Genomic DNA, 21,648 nt, shown 5'->3' with positions numbered 1-21,648 from the left:
TTGTGTTTGTAGTTTTTGTGACACAAACATTTGTGCAAAAACTTTTATTTATAACCTTTTTGATTTGTCTCTTGCATCCATACAGGTCAACGCCCATCAGAAGATTTGGAGAGCCATCACCCGGAATGTGCAGACCATGGGGGTCCATAGCCGGTGGAGCACCCGCTGTTGGGAGGACCTGAGACACTGGGCCCAGAAGATCTCTGAGGTCCAGCTTGGGCTGTCCTCCAAATGTGGACAGGGAACACATAAGAGCCTGACCCTCGTAATGTTCCACATTCTTGCAGTGGCCTGCCCGGAGCTTGATGGGCATTTGAGGGGAGCAAAGCAGCCACAAGGGGGTGAGGTCAGGGCATATTCCTGTCTGTCACATTACCAAGTTGATGTGTTAGGTTTGGCCCTCTCCCCCTGTAGATTGGGGATGGTCCATGTGTGAAACACACAGTGAGTCTATTTGTGTAGGTATGGAAGTTGGTGCAGGCTAATGTGCCTTGCCTATTAGCCCAGGGTTCTAGGATACAACTGGGTACTGTCCACAATTTGCTCTACTGGGACAACACATGGCTGTGCACAGTGATCAATCAAGTGATGATGGTTGTTGTTGCGGGTGTCATTTTTACAGAACAGTCCACTACTCCAGTGTGACAGCCAGAACAAAATGAAGTGATGGATCACTGTCCTCAGCCATGTGTCTGCTCAAGTGAGTAAATTGGCTTCTGCCCCCTAGAGGCCATTTTTCTTCAGTGTGTCACGAGTGCTGGTGCCTCACCACTGTCTGTCATTTGGAAGTGGCCATCATACACGTGACAGAGCATACATTGTTCTTTGGGTGCAGCTACAGATCAAAACTTTCCCTTGGTAAGTGGGAATGTCCATTGACATAATTGTGTGACATCACTGTTGCCAGCATTCCTTGTGCCTACATGTTAGCATGTGTTCCTTTCAATTTTGTCAAATTATTTACACTGCTGTTTCATGCATGGTCTACCTGTCTTTGTGGAATGATTTCTATAGTCCCTCACATATGTCTGCATGTCAACATGTGTTTGGAATTGTACATATGTCATGGGGCTACGTTTCATATGAGGCCACAGACAGGAGTGTATCACCATTAATTGCTGGCTAACACATACCCTCACCACCCATTGCATGTCACTTGGCGTGTACAACTGCAGTAGTAATGAAGGACATGACAGGTAGGACTACAGTTTTTAGCCACAATGTGCATTTCCATGCCATTGATGTGACGTTTTGCAAAGTGCTCTGCATATCTGAAATGTTGGCATGCTTCATAGAGTGACTTGCTGTTATGTGGGACTCATGTGGTTGTGTACAACCATTTATCTACGGAAACCTGGGCTTGCAGGACCAAAATGGAGACAGTGATATGGCTTCCCATAGGTCAACATGTTGAGGGCCTGCTACAAGAACTTGATAATCCCTGGGCCTCTCGAACATTCAAAGGACTGTTGGCTTCTACTGATGCAATCAGTGTATGTCATTGTCAGGGTTACCATTTAAGAGAGGTAATTTCCCTGGGGCTAGCTGATTCATTGTGTTGTGGATGTTGGATGCATATCTCCCTGACATTTTGCTCAATGTGTCTACAGTGTAAAGCTTCCATGCTATATGTGTAGTATATCTGAGCAACATTAGTACAACCTCCATGACTCCATTGGGAAAATTACACATAGTAAAGTGAGCATTGTTGATTTGTTTACAGCGTGACACGGGTATTTCCATGTCACCTTCTTCTGGCTACTATACTTCTGTCGGCAACATGCCAGTATTTTGGACCATCAATTTTTATTATTGTAGGGATTGTGTATGTGTCAATAAGATGTATACATGACCTTGCGTGGGATCTGTGGGAATGAATTTGACATTGTCCTGCTATTGTATGGCATGAGGTAACTGAGGTATGCTACATGAGGCAAACCATTGAAGGTGATGAGGTTTCCTACTTCTTCAATGATTACTGTGTTGCACAACTTCACCCATGCAACTGGAGTTTTTGAGATTCAAATTTTCCTGTGGGCAACTGTTGACAGTTAATGTGGCATGCGTATAATGTGGTAAATGTAGGAGCCACATTGATGGAGTTTGTGTCTGGGGTCTACTTTATGTCATGGTAATGTTTGCTAATCACAGCTGCTGTTCAAGTGTGATCAGGAACATGTGACCCTATTTCTCTTTGTATTTGCAGCATCATCCCAAGCACGTGAAGGAGATAAGACGGAACCAAGTGGGGAAGCATCTGGCCACTGTACCTCCAGTCATGACACCACCGACACAGAGGGACCCAGTGGCCTGGAGGGTGAGAGGAGTGCCAATGAGGACACAGGATCAACCTAGTCATCATCTGATTCTACCTCCAGTGACCACTCCCTATTGGTGACGTAACTATCAGGACCTGTCCCTGTACCATTCTTGTCCGCCACCCCCAGTTCTATCACAACCCTCCCTGTTGCTCCCCACCCAGTTGGCAGTGCCCACTCACCCAAGAAGGTGGGCGTCTCCTTCACCCCAGGAACCTCACCCCCAGCCCCTTATATCCCTAATGTCCAGAATGAGGAGGCTATTGACCTCTTGAGGAGTATCTCTGTGGGGCAGACTACCATTGTGAATGCCATCCAGGGTTTGGCCAGTCAACTTCCCCAGACAGATGCACACCTGGAAGGCAGTCACAGTAGCATGTCTGGCCCACAGATATCTTTTCAGGCTCTGGCATCCTCACTGATGGCACCCATCCACCATCCACAATCCTCCCCCCACCACTGCCCTCTTCCCAATCCAAATTCCCTACTCACCTACCTGTCCCAAGCACACAGTCACATCCGCATGCAACACCTCAAAACACACAAGCAGCACATATAGATACTATATAGGTGTAATTGCAGTGTCTTGATTACCTCTCAGATGAATTTTCAGCACTTTTTGGAGCATCCCTGATCAAAAAAATCATCAAATTCCCTGTTCATCACCTGAGCCTCTAAGTGCTCTAAACTGCCCGCAAATGGACGAAAATAAAAAAAAAGTTTATTTCTGTGGCCTAATAACATGCCTAGCTAAGTGCAAATGCCTTTACATCCCTTCAAAATTAAGTTACTTTTTTGCGCATCACTGGTGAGAAGCGTCAAGTATGCGAAGCATCACTACTGATGCATTTGCAACACTGGTGATGAAAATGCTTCACTGGTGATACGTGCGAGAAGCTCTTAAGAATAACCTTGGACACCAACACATTTTCCAATTCATGTCATTAAACGTTGACAGTGTTGATTATAAATCAAACACTGTCTTACGGGGGTGAATTGGTAGATCGGCCAAACTGATACCAAACTAACTGGAATGCTTTGACAGAAATAATGCAACGCACTTGCTAGTCTACCGTTCTGCTTGTACAAAGAGACACACTCTCCCTTTTGCCGTTCTGGGAAAATACGATAGGCAGTTGCAGATAGGAAATTATGTTTCAAACGCTTCACCAGTTTTCTCATTTTGGCCTCACTGAAATAACACTCCACAGACCGGGTCTGTTCATCACTCTGACCTCGGCTCAGTGATTCCCGCGCGGGTCCCCCAGTAGACCGCAATACCTGGCAAACAGCAAGCTGGGTGACATGTTCAAAAGAGACTCCCTGCTCATGGATTAAGAGGCCAACGCACGACACTGAACTGTGGAAGGACGAGATAGGTGCGTCCTGTGATGGGTGCTTGACAGGGGACCGTTACAGGTCACGTGCCAACCCGTGTGGTGCTTTTGTTTCATCCTAGCATTCTTTATTAGTGAGAAGCTAACCGACATTCCATAGAAAAAGTATGAGATAACGTAAATGCGCACCCTTGGTTATTCCTAGGTCTTGTGTTAGCAAATACCCTTAGTGCCAAATTTACAAGGTCCTGGCGCCTCCTTGCGCCACACTAGCGTCATCTTTTTTTTTACGCTAATGTGGCTCAAGGAGACAATTTTCACTGCACCATATTTACAGAGTGGCGCAATGCATGCATTGCCCCACTTTGCGACCTTTTTTGCCACATTATGCCTGCGTCAGGTATAAAAGGCTTCCGGCATTAGGAGGCCCGTAAAAATGGCGCAGTGAAATCTACAAGATTTTTGGGGTCATTTTTAACGCCTGCTCAAAGCAGGCTTTAAAGTGACACACCCATTTTAAACAATGGGCCTCCTTTCACTTTGCTGCACTAGCATCAACATTTTTGACGCTAGTGCAGCAAAGCGCCACAATAGCGTAAAAAATGTTGATGCTATTGGGATAACTTGCGCCATAGTGCACCGTATTGTAAATTTGGCGTACCCATGGTGTCGTTAGGTGGGGCAGGGGCGATGCAAGAAGGCTGGCCCATCAGTGCTGATGTGATAGTTTCTTGTCAATATGCAACTTAGAATTTACTAAAATGACATATGTTATATATGTACTTAATGGGGGCTTTTCAGTCAGCCCTCTTCATCCATTGGTCAGCCCGCTTAAGTCATTGACTAACTTCACTGTGAGTAATCATTCAGCTCTTTCTCAAGGAGAATATCATTAAACAAAGTAATTCATTTTAGTGTAAGGTACTACAAAGGGAATCCCAGGTGTCTGGATGGTTTACCATCAGATGGACATAATCATGGATAAATGGTGTTTTTACATATTCTTTTCCATCATATAATTAAAATCAAGAAACAAACTCATTTAGCTAGAGAGAACAGGCAGGGCTTTTATTTGTGATGGTACTGTGAAAAGCAGGCATTCAGCTGAGTGACATAATTCAAAGTGAGTGTTTTTGCATAGCATACACTGCAGGCATAATCAAAGATCACAGTGTCTTAGATTTGCTGTGTAAATTTAAACATCTTGAGAAACATACATGGTAATTTCGACCAAGGGTGGCAGATCTTGAACGGTCACACATCCTGAATCCCCATCCTCCTCTCTGCTTAATGGAACAACAGGTGGGTTCAGAAGGCACAGTGATCTCATACCCTTCCGCCTCACAACCATGATACCTTTACCTTGAAGAATTTTGTTAGGCCACTTATTGCACCCTAAAAATTCAATTTCAGCTTTCCGGTATTCCCTAACAGTGCATTAACGGTCTTACTTAGGAGATTACTGAAACCTGAAATCAGCCTGGGGGCAGCCACTGACTTCATGACACGCGTTTTCTGAGAAAGGACATTAACTACCAAAGAAAGAGTTTGTTTTCCCAATGCTAAAAATACAGGTTCTGCATGCAGGGAATTTTTCTGTAGGCGTAGGGGCCAGTCTACATTTTCCCTGCCTGTGTTTGGCATGCCTCGTCGCCAGCCCTAAATAGTGGAGGACGTCTATCATTGTGTCCTGGTGGGTCTGAGATGAACAAGCCACAAGGTCAGAACTTTACACTGGCAAGGTTAGTAAAGCTTCCACCGTGGTAAAGCTTTCACTCCTCCCAACTCACAATTGAGTGAGAAAACAACTAGTTTGATTGAGGGAAAGGCTCACTGAATTACGGTGGTACTTCACCTCCACTAAAGTCCAAATTAGGCTCATAGTACCATACTGAGAAAAATAGTGAACCAAGGTCCTCCAAAATAGTTCATGCTTCCTCACGTTGCCGAATCGCTTGTGCCAAACAGTGTTTGGTATACCCTAAAATCGCGGTTTTAGTATTAGCCTGTCAAAGTATCATATTCATTACCAAAATATTGTCAAGGTACGTAGGTACGTGGAGTTAAGAAGGGTAATTCTATATTTCCCAATATATACTTACATTTGTCTTCAATTTTTTAGTGTTTTGCCAATGAGGTCCTGTGAATGTACCTGGGCATTTGTGTTGTCCCCCCACTACATTTAGATTCAAGAATGAATCCAAACACCTTTGTCACATGGCCTTGGCTGTGCCAATACCATTGTAACACAAGCTCAGTCAGTGTCAGTTTCACGCTACAAAATCAGACTTTTTTAATTTGCTTTGACAACAAAAGGAGTGCTAAAAAAACAGAACATAGGGGGTTATTACAACTTTGGAGGAGGTGTTAATCCATCCCAAAAGTGACGGTAAAGTGACGGATATTCCACCAGCCGCATTACGAGTCCCATAGAATATAATGGACTCGTAATACTGCTGATGGTATATCCGTCACTTTACCATCACTTTTGGGACGGATTAACATCTCCTCCAAAGTTGTAATAACCCCCACAATCAGTGTAATTATGGAGTGATTCATGTCACATTTCATAAACCAAATCCAGTGTCCTGTTTAAAGTTTTGCTTATTTTTATAAGTATTTAATCTGAATTTCCCACATTTCTCTTAACGTTCTATAAACCTGTTACAAGACATGCACTGTAATAGAATTCCATTCGGTTGAGAAAAGGTATTAAAGAAAGACCTTTCATGTCAGCTGTTCCTTGGCATCAGTATTGTGTTCTATTGAATAATCAAACTAAAATAAAATAAAATGAAACCTTAACAATCGACCAGCTTGTTGTCAAACCCTCTGATGGCACGTGCTACAAGCAGAGATTTCTATGACTTTCTACGTGGTCTGCCACCAAAACCCTAGCATTTTGTCTCTGTGTGGCAGTGTGAATGATTGTTCTTTTAGGCATGACCATGTGTGGTACTTCTTAGGCAGCTGGGTCTGATTTCATAGAAAAACTACTTCATAGAGTACCATTTCTGAAGCACCATTTTACCTGAATGTAGAATCAAAATTGTCAAGATTAATCGTGTTTACTATTTGGTAGGAGTCAATTTGTGGAGTGAAAACAATTTTTTCATAGTTGTCTTTTCCATGTTTTAAAAGCCATTACTGTCTAAAGGAATATTATTATCATATGGAATGGATCTGTTGAACAACTTGTCATGTATCATGCTTATCTCAATGATAATCCTTACAACGTTAAGCTTAGCTTACATCATAACAAAGACACTATTGAGTTTCTGGACATTAGATTTTTTATTGAACAGAATCATATACAGAGTGTTCTATTTAGAAAACCCACAGCTTGCAACAGTCTTCTTCATGCTACCAGTGCTCATCCCACCTCGGTTATTCATAATATTCCTTTCGGCAAGATGGTGCGCATCAGACGGAATTGCAGCACGGATGACCAATTCCTTACACAGATTCACGCTGCGAAACAAAGATTCACCAAGAGGGGTTACAACTGCAAAACGCTTACACTTGCAGAAAAACGTATCATGAACACACCTAGGAAAAAGACCTTGGCACTTAAATCTCATAGATATAATAAGGAATGTGGTGAAAAATTGTCCTTTGTGACCCGATATACTGTCCATAGTCAGAAGATTTTTAAAATTCTGAAACTTCATTGGTCCCTATTGACTGACATTCCGGGTCTCAAGGGACATCTTGCTCAGAAACCTATGATCACATACCTGAGAGGATTAACCCTCAGGAATTATCTATGTCCCAGCTATATTTCTGTTCCTAGTCCCACCACCTGGATTTTTCACGTGTCACGACTGTAGCACTGTACGTTTGGTCTTGATAAAACCAAAGACTTTTGTTATAATAGTATCAGAACATTTACTATCCAACACTTTATCAACTGCAACACAAAATTTGTGGTATATGTCTTGGGATGTGCTTGTAAAACTATCTATGTGGGCAGTACTAAACGTGTTTTGAAATTCAGAATACAGGAACATCTACGTGCTCTCAAAAATAATGATATGAGCTATCCACTAACGGCACACATAGTTTCAGTTCATCCTAACAGTGCACAGATCTGGTTTCATGGGATTGATCATATTCCAATACCGCCTAGAAGGGGCAATTGAGAACTAATATTACGTCAAAAGGAGGCATCCTGGATCTGCCGCCTACGTGCTGGTTGATTTGAGTCACAACACCGACCATGAATTGCATTATTTTCTACAAGCATAGTGTTGCTGTCTATACTACACTTATAATTTGACATTGAGATCATAATGTTGAACTATATTAGGGAATTTATCGTATTGTCATCAAAATGTGACTCATGTTATGATGTTTTTATTTTGATTCTCAATTGTGGCTTGAACACTTTGATCTATACAATATGGACATATATATTATTTGTGAAATAGGGCTGCGGCATTGGTAGGGCCACTTACCACCAGACTATTTCGAATGTCCTCTTTTTCACAATTTGGACCTTGAGGCCCTGCCTCTCTCTTAATTCTACTCACCATGGTGTTACGTTTGACTTTATAGTTTACATTGCTTTGGTGTCTGATGATATCCAGTTGGTCTTCTTCTATAATATTTCTTACCTCGAGACACCATTTTATTTCAGTTTATTTTTCTTCTTTTTTCTTCTCTTATACAGTTATATATCATCATTTTTCGTATGCCTATCTTTAGTCACCCCTTTTCTTTGTTATGCCTCCCATATTAGTCTGCTTTTCAAATACTTCTACATGTTTTTTCCCCCTTTTTTACTCTTCAGGTATTGTGTTCTGGCACCTTTGTGCTTTTTGTGATTTTACTCGACTTATGCAAGATGGCCGCCGCTACGTTGTCCTTTTTCTGTTTTCTTCCTTTTTTTGTTGTTCATTCTCTTCTCCCCGTGTGTTATTTCGACTTGAATACACCCAATATGGCCGCCTACTTCTAGTTTCCGTCTTCTATCTTTCCCTTTTCCTCGACTTCCGGCTTTCTCATTTATTTTTAAACGCTACGTCCGCGGGGATTTCTCTCGCTTTATTAGAAATCAGGATCGGCATTTCCCTGCCCCACTGGCGCTATCGCTACACTACGTAACGGTTGCTCGGACCGTTTTATCATTCCTCAACACTTCTACGTCTTGTCTACACGTGTACGGGTGAGTTCTTTCAACGTTCCTACTTTTACTTTTGTCGTGTTTCCACCGTTTTACCGGGGTGTTTACTTCAGGTCCTTTCCCCTCCCGTGTTTTCTGCAGGACTTTTTGATCGTGCCACAACGAGCATTTTGACTCCGCTACTTGGGGCGGATCTCGATATACTTGCACCATAAACTTATATATTTATTTTGGTAAGACTGCCTTTTTTCTATCCTATTTTCACGCTTGTTGTTATGCTATGGCTGCACAATATAGGGGTTTCTTTTTGCTTTTGATACGGTTAATTTACCATGTGCCATATATATACATGTATATATATTTTTTTTAATTCATATCTTCTCAACACATATCATTCTCATTGTGCTCATTTTTTCATTAGGTCTTTTTTCCCTTCCACTACTATTACTGACTTCTAGGACTGACTGGATATCACTTTGGTACGCCTTTTGGTTTTGCCCTTTACTTACGGTGTTGGTGCTGATGACCTTCTTTGCACATATATCTCAGCTTGTAACACTTATATTATACCTTATTTTATCATCACTTCACTCATGCCACTCGGGATTTTGAGAATAGGTCGGAACTCAGCTAAGACTGTTGCCTCCCTACCTATTAAGCATTGATTTATCCATCCCCTTTTTCTCTAGTCATGCTATTTTTGATTAAAGCCCCACATGGATAGCTTTTTTCCACTTATTTTCTTTATCACAGATATGGCACCACGCATGCACTTTCTTATGCACGTCAAGGAAATTGCACTGAGTTACTTATGGCGACTTTCATGGTGCTGGTACATAGCGTATTAACATGATTGGTTATACAAAATTACTACCTTTCGTATATGACATATGTTTCTGTTCTATATTGTATTGCAGCCCTGAAGAAGCCCACTTTTTGTCGATGGGCGAAACGCGTTGGCTGCCTTTTGGTTGCATTGTGTACTGTGATATGAATACGACAATAGTGTGGAATTAAAATTTACTAACGGATGATCTGACTCTTCCCTACTATTGAAGGATTGGACTATTTATTTACAACTCGCGGTGCACCACCTATTTCTGTCTAAATTAAGTTGTCTATGTTGTTTTTGTGAGTTTCCTTTTCCCACCATTCCCATCTCTTCACAAATCCTACCAGGGAATGATGGTCCGCTTTTTGCAGTTAATTTACTATTCAGGGGGTTACTTTCTAAACCTCTTTCTGTCTGCTTTTTACCTCTCCAGCATCCTGCTTCTCTTCTGCCTTTACCCCCTTCCCTTTTGTGATAGGATACTCTAGACCTGCCTTTCAGTCAGCATTTTCAAAAGATTTAATTCCACCGCACAACTCTTTTTTCCACTTTTACTTGTGGACTCCCTATTCAGTACCCTAATATCTCCTCTTAAAATGTTCTCTAAATTGCATACCTCTACCTTCTTCTCCTTACAGTTGTATGTCAGAATATCATTGACAAGAATATTAAACATGAGACAATATATTGTAGACAATATGGGGGTCATTACAACCTCGGCGGTCTTGCAAAAAGACCGCTGAGGCTGCGGGAGACATAATACCGCCATTGCCGGCGGTATTCCTGGCTCCCTATTATGACATTTCCGCTGGGCCAGCGGACGGTAACAGAGTTACCGTCCGCTGGCCCAGCGGAAACGTCACATCAACATTGCTGCCGGCTCGTAATAGAGCTGGCGGCAATGCTGATGTGCAGCGGGTGCAGTAGCACCCGTCGCGCATTTCACTGCCCGAAATTCGGGCAGTGAAATGCGCGACAGGGCTATGTCTGGGGGCCCCTGCACTGCCCATGCTAAGTGCATGGGCAGTGCAGGGGCCCCCAGGGGCACCCCAAGTCCCCTTACTGCCAGCCTTTCCATGGCAGTGTTTACCGCCACGGACAGGCTGGCGGTCGGGGACTCATAATCCCCAGGGCAGCGGTGCTTGCACCGCTGCCCTGGGGAATATGACCGCCAGGCGGAAGCTTGGCGGTATGTTGGAGGGGCCGGCGGTATGGCCGTGGCTATTACGCCACGGTCATAATTCCTGGCGGAACACCGCCAGCCTGTTGGCGGTGTTACCGCCACCTTACCGCCGTCCACCAGGGTCGTAATGACCCCCTATATAAGGCACAATGGGGGTCATTACAACATTGGCGGTAAAAGCCGCTTACCGCCGTGCAGAAGACCGCCAAAACACCACTGCGGCCGCAGGATTCTGCCACAGCTATTATGACCCACATCTCGGAATCTGCCGAAATTCAGACACCCACACAAGTCCGCCACACCAAAGGTCAGTGTTAAACTGGCGAAAACAATTCCTCCACTGTCACGCCAACAGAAACAAGCCCATGCTATCACGACCCACAAATCCACGTGGCGGTCTTTCAACCGCGGTATTCCATTGGCGGTACACACCGCCGCGCTCAAACTACACACACATCTCCAAAACACCCCCACATTGGACAAATCGAAATACACACACCTGATACACATACACACACCACTCCCACACACCCAATTCAATATAAAACACACACCCACATCACCCACAAACCCTTACGACCACAATTCACGAACGAAGGCCAGAGAGACAGAGAGCACAGCAATTGAGAACCCCACCACACAGAGGCACACAACACCATCAACCATACAACATTCAACGCACAAAACACCACACACCACTACACATCACCACACACATCAACACTTACACCACCCCACACATCACCCACACCACCCCATGTCACGCCAAAGACACCCCCGGTTTTCCGAGGAGGAGCTCAGGGTCATAGTGGAGGAAATCCTATGGGTAGAGCCACAGCTATTTGGCTCACAGGTGCAGCACACCTCCATAGCCAGGAAGATGGAGCTATGGCGCAGATTCGTGGACAGGGTCAACGCTGTGGGACAGCATCCAAGAAATCGGGAGGACATCAGGAATAGGTGGAACGACCTACGGGGGAAGGTGCGTTCAGTGGTCTCCAGGCACAAAATTGCGGTACAGCGGACTGGCGGCGGACCCCCACCTCCTCCCCCACAACTAACAACATGGGAGGAACAAGTCTTGACCATCATGCATCCAGAGGGCCTCGGAGGAGTCAGTGGAGGAATGGACACTTGTAAGTCAAATCTTAACTATCATATCCCCCACCCTACCTGCATGCTATCACACACCCACATCCTCACCCCCTCCCCTATCACTCCAACTCCTCACTAATGTACTAATAACACAAACCCCACATCCCAACACCAAGCCCTGCATGACACAACTAAGCATGGTCACCCCTCACCAAAGCATGCTCACTGCACATACCCATAACAACCCCCTAACCATAATCACACAAACCCACACACAGGAGTGCTTGCAGTGGGGTACAGGCACACCCACCCATTGCACACCATTACACACACAGATGCAATAATCATGCTCTTATATCCTTGCAGGACCACTAAGGAACGTCACCACACAGGAGGGTCCAGACATCTCGACTCCACCCACATAAGAGGCCCACAGTGATGACAGCAGCTCTGCCCTACTGGATCCTGATGACCAGGCCGGACCATCATGGGCCTCGGGACAGTCGGTTCCCCTTGCACAGGCACAGCCCAACACTGACCTTCCACCCTCTGGTAACACCAGCACAGCACCCACCCAGCGGGCCCATACCTCCGTACCCAGGACACGTCAATCAGCGGTGTGTCCACCACTACAGGGAACCCAGGATAACCCACCACCCCAACAACAGGGATCTGGGGGCAGTGGTAGTGGGCACACGGTCCAGGGGACGGAGGCACAGGAACACAGGGGAACTGGGAGGGCTGCTGTGCGACAGGGGGCGGACAGGCCAAGGGAACCCACTCTCCACGAGGCCCTCTCCTCCATCATGGGAGCATACCACCACTCCCAGGAGACGATGGCGACGGTCCTGGCCAAGTTTCAGGAGACCCAGCGCCTGCAGGAGGAGCAGTATTTGGGGTTCCGGGAGGAGCTCAGGACCATCAGCTCCGCCCTGGGCACCATCGTAGGGGTGCTGAAGGACATACAGCAGACCATGAGGGACACCGTGGCACTCCAAGGGGCCCCTGACACTAGCCTGGACGATGAACTGCCCACCACCTCCGCCGGCGCTAGTGGACAGGACGCCCCGCCACAGGACCACCACACCAGCACCCCACCCCCTGCAGACGGACAACCACCACGCAAGCGGTCCCTGAGATCCAGGAACAGGACAGAGCAAGATGGCAAGACCCCCGCCAGGAAATGAGACCACCCTGATTGTCCTCCCACTGTCCCACTTTGTTACCCTGTCCATACTTAAACTGCCCCAGCTCCACTTCCTATGCCCATATGGGCAGTGCACCTGTGTGACCAATAGACTGGACTCTGCCATGGACATTCCTCCACTGTCCCCCATCACCATTTTCCAACCCCCCTCCATTTTTGAGCACTTAAATAAACACCCTTGAACCACAAAACAATCTGGAGTCAGTCTGTGATTTTGTAAATTTGTATTATCAGTGACAGTGTCAAAATGCGTTCTCAATTGTAAAGCCAACATACCTATGTCACACATCACAAGTCCTTGAAGGATGCAAGCAGATGACACACGTTGGTAACCACACCTGTGAAACCGTAATGGAAAGGTACAACTCAGTGACCAAATACTGCTATTAAATGACAGACAGGATAGAGGTATAAGTGTGAAAGTGAATGTAATGGTAAAAAAAAAAATCTCACTTGTGTGTCACTGGAAATATTGCTGTATGACTGACTCCCTGTTGTCTATGTCTTCTTCCTCAGCTTCCTCCTCATCACTGTCCACAGGCTCCACAGCTGCCACAACACCGCCATCTGGACCATCCTCCTGCAGAAAAGGCACCTGGCGTCGCAAAGCAAGATTGTGAAGCATCGAGCAGGCAATGATGATCTGGCACACCTTCTTGGGTGAGTAGAATCGGGAACCACCTGTCATATGGAGGCACCTGAACCTGGCCTTCAGGAGGCCGAAGGTGCTTTCGATCACCCTCCTGGTCCGCCCATGGGCCTCATTGTAGCGTTCCTCTGCCCTGGTCCTGGGATTCCTCACTGGGGTCAATAGCCAGGACAGGTTGGGGTAACCAGAGTCCCCTAATAGCCACACACGGTGCCTCTGGAGTTGACCCATCACATACAGGATACTGCTATTCCGCAGGATGTAGGCGTCATGCACAGAGCCAGGGAACGTAGCATTTACCTGGGAGATGTACTGGTCTTCCAAACATACCATCTGTACATTCATAGAATGATAATTCTTCGGGTTCCTGTACACCTGTTCACTCCTGCGTGGGGGGACCAGAGCTACATGGGTGCCATCAATAGCACCTATGATGTTGGGGATATGTCCAAGGGCATAGAAGTCACCTTTAACTGTAGCCAAATCCTCCACCTAAGGGAAAATGATGTAGCTCCTTACGTGTTTCAGCAGGGCAGACAACACTCTGGACAACACGTTGGAAAACATAGGCTGGGACATCCCTGATGCCATGGCCACTGTTGTCTGAAAAGACCCACTTGCAAGGAAATGGAGCACTGACAGCACCTGCACATCAGGGGGGATTCCAGTGGGATGGCGGATTGGTGACATCAGGTCTGGCTCCAACTGGGTACATAGTTCCTGGATAGTGGCACGGTCAAACCTGTAGGTGATGATTAAATGTCGCTCCTCCATTGTCAACAGGTCCACCAGCGGTCGGTACACCGGAGGATTCCGCCATCTTCTCAAATGTCCCAGCTGGCGGTGCCTAGGAAGGACAACAGCGACCACAGAGTCAACAAATTTCCAGGTATGTACCCACAGATACACAGAACACGACACCAAACACAAAACTCTTCCTGTATGTGTGTTGAGTGTAGGCCTAGGTATGTGTGACGCAGTACTAAATGAAGCCATGTGGGCCCCTGAAATGGTGGCTGCCTGACCACTAAACTGGGACAATGGGATGTGAGGTATCTGCGCTGGCGTTGTACACCGTCACGGTAGGTGGTCGAAGACCGCGGCGCAATGCTGCATTGGTTAACATTGGACCCTATGGGTTCCAGGAGCCAATGATGAGGTGCGCCGGCGGTGATGATACGCACCGCTGCGGACGTGACCGCCATTTTCTATCTGTTAAATCACTCGATACCTGATCTTCGACAGGAGAGAACCTACACTGCAAGTGCTACTGTGACCTCGGTCTGGAAGAGACAATGGCTGCTGCGTCTGGGGAAAGGGCCCCTGCATTCACTGCTCAGGAGTTGGAGAAGCTAGTCGACGGGGTCCTCCCCCAGTACACGCTACTCTACGGTCCTCCAGACCAACAGATAAGTACACAGGGAGCACGTTGTATGGGCTATGCCTGTGTGGAGAGGGCTGGTTGTAAGAAGGAAGGGGGCAGAGTTCAGGGAACATGAAGGACTGTGAATGCATGTGCCACATGGCCAGGGTAGGGATGAGGACCACTCACATCGACGGCGCAGTTGGTAATGACTTTTCTTCTTCCCCTGTGCATGTCATGTAGGTCAGCGCCCACCAGAAGAAGGACATTTGGCATGCCATCGCCAAGGACGTCCGGACCCTGGGGGTCCACCAGAGACGGGGCACCCACTGCCGGAAAAGATGGGAGGACATTCGCCGCTGGAGGAAGAAGACGGCGGAGGCTCAGCTGGGGATGGCCTCCCAACGTGGGAGGGGTGCCCGTCGCACCATGACCCCCCTGATGTTCAGGATCCTGGTGGTGGCCTACCCGGAGTTGGATGGGCACTTGAGGGCATCACAGCAGACACAAGGGGGTGAGTACACTCTCATTATGGGGACTTTGCGCGCAGTGGAGGTCTCTGGGTGGGGGAGGAGGGCTGTGGGTTTCCCTAGGCCAGGGCGACTTACATAGGCTAGGCCCCTCCGGAATGCAGGCCATGTGGCACTCCACCCCACCTCTGTAGAGTGCCAGGTACAGGTATACATGCCCCTGTGGCATCCATGTGTGCAGATGTCCACCATAGCCATGCAGGCCAGATCCCAGGAATTGCATCTGTAGAGGCCAAGAGCACGGCATAGTGCAGGGGGCTGCTGTGTCTGTATTGTCCGCCAACGGTAGCCGTATGCCATGCACTCAACCTGTCTTTCTTCTGTCGCCCCCCCCCCCCCCTTTTTCTGCTCTCCCTGTTCTTTTGTGCATCAGCATCATCAGGCGGAGGTACAGTGGCACCGGAGCACGAGGGAGCTGCATCCCACATGGCCATGGAGGGCCACACCACGGACTCAGAATACACCAGTGGGACGGAGGGCAAGGGGAGCTTCACGTCGGTCACCGGATCACCAAACAGCAACACAGACTCGTCCACCGATGGGAGCTCCCTTGTGGTGGCGGCACCATCTGTGCCCCCCACTTCTACAGGTACAGCCGCCACCTCCCCTACCAGCACCACCCTCCCAGCAGCCACTCAGCGTTCGCCCCATGCCCGCTCACCCAGGAGGGTGGGCATCACCTTCGCCCCAAGAACCTCAGCCCCTGCCCCAGTCACCCCTGCTGCCCTCAGTGAGGAGGCCATTGACCTCCTCAGGTCACTCACTGTTGGGTAGTCTACCATTGTGAATGCCATCCAGGGTGTAGAAATGGAGTTGCAACACGGTAATGCATTCCTGGAGGGCATTCATTCTGGTCAGGCTGCCCTTCATCGAACCCTGCAATCTCTGGCCTCAGCACTGATGGCAGCCATTGTCCCTGTGTCTAGCCTCCCCCCTCCAACTTCCTCCACCCAGACCCAATCCCCTGTACCCCAGCCTATCCCAAGCACACCATCAGACAAGGATGCATACACCTCAACACACACAAGTAGCTCAGGCAAACATAAGCACCACACAACCCACAGGCACTCACGCAAGCATCACCCACATACAGACACAGCAACATCCACTGCCTCCACTGTGTCCCCCTCCTCATCGTCTCCCTCCTCCCTCCCAGTGTCGTCTACACTCTCAACTGCATGCACAACATCTACAGGCACTAGGACTCACACCAGAACACCCAGCACCACACCCCGCTCACCTGCACTCACCACCCCCACTACCATTTACACGTCCCCTGTGTCCACTCCCAGTGTGTCTGTGTTGCCCCCTCCCAAAGTACACAAACGCGGGCACCCACACACCCAACATCCATCCACCTCACGACAGCCTCCAGTACCTGCGCCTGCACCCAAATCACCTAAAGGGACACCTCCCACAACCACCTCCTCTTCCTCCACTCCCAGACCCCCTCTAGCTACCCATCCCAGTCTTCATCAGCAACTCTTCCTCAGCAACGTTGACCTCTTTTCCCCCACCCCCACCCCTCCAATTGATAGGTCCCGTAGTAGCACCTCAGCCAAAAAAAACTCCTGTACCAGTGTTGCGTGTTAAAGGTGTGTGGAGTGCACCGGCCACCAGGGCAGCCAGTGTGACACGGAGCCAAAGCACTGCCAGTCCACCCCCTGTTAAGCACCTCAAGTTGGAAAGTGGCCGACGGGGCAGGGTGAAGACTCCTGGCGGCAAAACTGCTCACAAGGGTCCCAGATTGCAGAGTCAGCTGTGACTCCTCCAAAGGTGGTGAAGGGCCAGAAGAAGTCTGCACAGTCGGGTAAGAGCAGCACGGCGGAGAAGGGCGCCATCCTCCCCAGCGGCCGGGACGCCACCGCCAGCACCGTCGTCACTGGTCAGGAGACCACCGCCAGAGTCAGTGCCCAGGAGGGCAGCAGTATCGTCACTGGTCAGGAGACCACCGCCAGAGTCAGTGCCCAGGAGGGCAGCAGTATTATCACTGGTCAGGAGACCACTGCCGGAGTCAGTGCCCAGGAGGGCAGCAGTATCATCACTGGTCAGGAGACCACCGCCAGAGTCAGTGCCCAGTAGGGCCCCGGCAGCCACAGCCCCGCTGGGCAATGAGGGACCGTCATGCCACACACCAATGCACAGGTCAGAGACCGCCATGGCAATCACCGCTGAACAAGGAAAACAGCGCCATGGTGAAGACCGCTGAACAGGGCAGAGCACCGCTGAGCAGGGCAAAGCACCGCTGAACAGGTCAGAGACCGCGATGGCAAGGCACCGCTGGGCAGGGAAAACACCGCCATGGTGAAGACCACTGAACAGGGCAGAGCACCGCTGAACAGGGCAAAGCACTGCTGAACAGGTCAGAGACCGCCATGGCAAAGCACCGCTGGACAGGGAAAACACCGCCATGGTGAAGAGCGCTGAACAGGGCAGAGCACCGCTGAACAGGGCAAAGCACAGCTGAACAGGGCAAAGCACCGCTGAACAGGTCAGAGCCCGCCATGGCAAAGCACCGCTGGACAGGGAAAACACCACCACATCAACCATCGTTATCCCATGTGCAGCTGGGACAGTGATGGAACAGGAACCGTCACGGGGAGCCTGATGCAGTTTGGGCACCATTCCCCCTCCAGAACCAGTGGAGACATGCATCCACTCCGTCTGTCCTTAACAGGATGCAGCACTCTGGGCACCAGTCCCCCTCCAAAACCAGTGGAGACTGTTATCCACTTGAGAGACTGTGGCTTTGCACTCCCCAGGATGGTACAGTGGGCAACCCACCCACTGTAGAGACTTGAGAGACTGTGGCTTTGCACTCCCCAGGATGGTACAGTGGGCAACCCACCCACTGTGGAGACTTGAGAGACTATGGCTTTGCACTCCCCAGGATGGAACAGTGGGCAACCCACACACTGTAGAGACTTGAGAGACTGTGGCTTTGCACTCCCCAGGATGGTACAGTGGGCAGCCCACCCACTGTAGAGACTTGAGAGACTGTGGCTTTGCACTCCCCAGGATGGAACAGTGGGCAACCCACCCGCTGTAGAGATTTGAGAGACTGTGGCTTTGCACTCCCCAGGATGGAACAGTGGGCAACCCACCCACTGTAGAGACTTGAGAGACTGTGGCTTTGCACTCCCCAGGATGGAACAGTGGGCAACCCACCCACTGTAGAGACTTGAGAGACTGTGGCTTTGCACTCCCCAGGATACATCAATGGGCATGGAGCTCCGTCGTGGATCTGGCATGGTGCTGTAATCCGGCTGAGGTGCCCCCCCTTCCCTTCCCCCTGAGGTGCCTGTTGTATTTCTATCTGATGCCCCTGCAGTGTTCTCTCTGTTTGTGGACAGGTATCTAGTGTGGGCCTCGCCCATGCATTTTTGGCCCAGTGGTGCACGGACATTGATATGTGCATACCTGCACTACTTCTCGTAATGTATATAATTTTGAATGTGTATATATATCTGTATATATTTGGTAACTGTATTTTGATACATTACAATGTTTGAACTGATTTCCTTTTGTCTTTGCATTCTTCCGGTGGGGGTTGTGGGTTGTTACTGTGCTGTTTGGAAATGCATTGGTGTGTGTGTTGTAGTGGGTGAGGGTCGGGTTGGGGGTGGGGGTGTTGCGTGTGTGTGTCCCTGACTTTTGTCTCCCCACACCCCTATGTCGTAGGTGCAGTACTCACCATTGTCTTCGGTGCCGCCGTTGCTGGTGTTCGTAGATGAGCAGGAAGACAAGGGCAGGGAGTATTTGGAGTTCCGGCTCCATGGTGTCCTCCTTCCTCGTGGAGTGTGTTAAGGTGAGCGTTTTCCCATTGCAAAAGCTGTTTCTGCCGTGTTTTTATCCACAGTGAATCCGCCCCGGAAAAGGTGGCGGATTGGCAGGTTGTGATACTGTGGGCGGTACCTTGTCTTCCGCCTGTCTGTTGGCGGTGACCGCCGCGCTGCTTGTCTGTACCGCCGTGCCGGGCGGAGTGTTAAAGTGGCTGTCTATGTTGGCGGTTTCCATCACGGTCATGATTCCCTTTTTTTGTCCGCCGGCCTGTTTGCGGTATTACCGCACCTTTAACACCGTCCGCCAGGGTTGTAATGACCACCAATATTTTTGTCTGCTGGTATTTTGGCTGTATTATTATCTCACCACACCATAATAATGACCTCTACTTACTTTCATTTTTCATTTTTATTAATAGAACAGAGTTCCCGAACTGAGATTCGGTATGGGTTCCACACTTTGTTTTCTTTGAAAATAAGGTTTATTTTTTAGAAAATTAATATTGTTTTTTTGAACTGGTTTTTCCAATTATTGTTGTTGAAGAAGCTGTATTTCTATTACATATTTTTCCAGTAAATGAGTGTGTGGATATTTTGGTTCTCAGCAATGTTTTCCTGTTGTTTTGTTTTTACTTTACTGACATCATGACATTACAATTACCGGTGAATTACTTTTTGGATTTATGAATTGTTTCCCGTTTGCTTTTATGACAGCCTAAGGCTGTTAAGTAATTATAATTGCACATTCATTTGTTTTATTTTGCTGTCATTATAATGTGTTTTTGGATTTACATCTTTTTTGGCTAACCAGGTAAAGCCGTTTGTGCACATAGACCTTCGTACAGGTGCACAACAAATACTGGCCCTTGTCAAAAGTATCCACTGTGCAATATTTTACTTGTTATACTTTTTAAGCTCACCACTTACCATACACACTTATGACCTCTTTTCATAAAAATCTTCTTTCAGGGTGGAGCTTAATTATGCTGATTCCGTCTTCTCAACAAAGGAGCTTTACTTCCACCTTCCATATTGTTGTATTAGAAAAGGTTGATTCATTACGGTATTTTCTTTTTAGAACATACAGTCGCACAACGTTTACGAAACACTCCCCCTATCAAAAAGCCACACCTTTTTGCTTGACTACTGAATGTTTAACCATTTCACTGCAGAAGAGTTAGTGCTTGTTTGTGCCAGAGTTGCTCTTTTTTCGAAAATTCAGTTTCAGGTTGTTCATGTTCAGTCAAATGTGCCCCTTTGGTCTCTTTCTGCACCTGTGAGAAAGTGGGCTGTTGGTTGACTGGGGAGTGAGTCCTGGTCAAGCAACAGCCACAATCCCTGGGTGGGTGAACCACAAAAAGTCACTAAATAAACCTGTGCTTAGCCATGGGTAGCTTGGCACAAAAAACAGTCAGGTTTAACTTAGAAAGAATGTGCAAAGTATTTATGCAGCACACATCAGTAATAAAGTGAAAATACAACACAATAAAAATCCCAGACCAATTAAAAAAAATAGAGTACATTTTAATAAATTAGTTGACAGTAAAACAACAAAAAATCCAATTAGCAGAACCAGAGTTATGATTTTCTTTTACGTTTTTAGTAAAAATAGTGCCTAAAAGATTAAAAGCGCCAACCATGGACATCTAGTCATGTGTGGCAAGGTAAAAAATGTTGCCAGCTGCAATGGGGGGGCGGTTTGGATGCAAGAAGCAGGCCTGGCCCGGTTGGCACTTACCTTCAGACCTAAAAGAATTCTCAAGAAAAATTTTCTGAGAAGGTAAAGTTTAGCTGGGCAAGGTTGCAGGTGGTGTCCAAGGAAGTGATCATCATAGTCGGGGAGATGCTGGCACAGTGAAGATTTCTACATTCGGACTTAGTCACTTTTTTGGAAGCCAGAATCTCCAGCAGGACAAAACGGGAGGCTGTAGCCGAAGACAGTTCCAGGCAGAAGGTTGGATACCTCTTTGGCGAAGGACTGCTGAACAGGATTTGCTGCTATTGAGAAGAACATACCGGGAGCAGCTGCAAAGTCAGGCCCACTAACGTTGCATGTTAGGTGGATTGACAAACAGGTTAGTCCCGGTCTCCTCTCAGTTCTCAGAGCAGTTTTTAGCCAAAAATGTTCTAAGTCCCAAGTTTGGGTTTTTGGCTATCTGGGCACCTTTAGCACCACAACCAAGGCTCCAGGACTGGTGGGACACCACTTGGGAGTTTATTGGGGGTT

This window comes from Pleurodeles waltl, chromosome 8 (genome assembly GCF_031143425.1).
Source record: "Pleurodeles waltl isolate 20211129_DDA chromosome 8, aPleWal1.hap1.20221129, whole genome shotgun sequence".
NCBI lineage: Eukaryota > Metazoa > Chordata > Amphibia > Caudata > Salamandridae > Pleurodeles > Pleurodeles waltl.
Note: the sequence above shows the minus strand (reverse complement) of the source record.